The following is a 1,011-nucleotide window of genomic DNA, read 5'->3' as shown; positions in this document are numbered from 1 at the left end:
CTCCCTCCGCGCGCGACTCCGCTGCACCCGTCCCCTTCATCATCGCTCGGCGTAATCATGGCGCGGGCGCTTCGGCGCGACCTCCGCGCGGCCGGCACCGGACGCACTTCCCCTCCGGTCCGTCGTCGCGACCCGTTCCCGGCGTGCAGGTCGAACACGCGGGTTTTTTTCGTAGGCGGCAGGCGTTTCATCACCCTGAAAACCCCCGTCTTCCCACCTTGTGAAGTCGGGGGCCACCGGCCGTCGGGCCCGCGAACGTAACTGCCCCTTTCTGCCGGGAACGGAGGAAATCTGACACGATCCGTTACACGTGGCGAGCCGGTCCGTTTTGATCCCGCCGGAAGTCGCGTGCGGGCGACGCACTCTGTGTGTCGCTCCTTAGGCGCCCCACCGTCTCGGGCGCGTGCGCGATGAGAGGCGGGATAGGACTGGCGCGGCCTCGCCGTCCACGCACCTCGCCGACGTTTCGGGTTCTTGTCGGGGGCAACCCCGCCCGCGCCCGTTTCCGTTTCCGGAGAGGTCGCTCGGCGACGCTTTTTTACTCGAGCCGCCCGCCACCCCGGGTCAGCGACGTGCATCGGCAACCCACCCGACCCGTCTTGAAACACGGACCGAGGAGTCCTGGCCGTTCGCGAGTCGTAGGGGCCACCTCTGACTAACCCCGAAGGCGAAGCGAAAGCGAGAGAGCGTGTAGGAGGGCGTCGATCGGGAGAGGTGTCGTGGGCAAAGTCGTCCGGGGGTCGTCGGGGGGTGTCGTCGGTCTCGTGCCGTCGTCTTCTCCTCGCCTCACCCGCCTCCGAGCCGTGCCCGATCCCGCCGGCGCGGCGTTTTCGGCCTTCCGCCGTCGCTGCTGCGGTGCCCGCAACTTTTCCTTTTTTCTCTCTTCCCGAGAGAGATAGGAGAGGGAAGGCTCGTGGCTGACGTGCGGTTGTTTTTTCCCTCCTCCCCGAGAGGGGACCGGCGCATCTTCCAAAAAGGGGAATTGCCGGGCGCCAGCTTCCATATCCTCCT

The 1,011-nt window shown here is 67.0% G+C and overlaps 1 pseudogene; it reads left to right on the top strand.

The window, feature by feature from the left end:
• Positions 1 to 610: 610 nt before the first annotated feature.
• LOC145273280 (large subunit ribosomal RNA) overlaps positions 611 to 1,011 on the top strand; it is a 1,828-nt pseudogene continuing 1,427 nt past the window's right edge.

This window comes from Euprymna scolopes, unplaced genomic scaffold (assembly GCF_053919585.1).
Source record: "Euprymna scolopes isolate OS-2025 unplaced genomic scaffold, ASM5391958v1 sca1, whole genome shotgun sequence".
Lineage (NCBI taxonomy): Eukaryota > Metazoa > Mollusca > Cephalopoda > Sepiida > Sepiolidae > Euprymna > Euprymna scolopes.
This window is presented reverse-complemented; position numbering and strand designations above follow the sequence as displayed.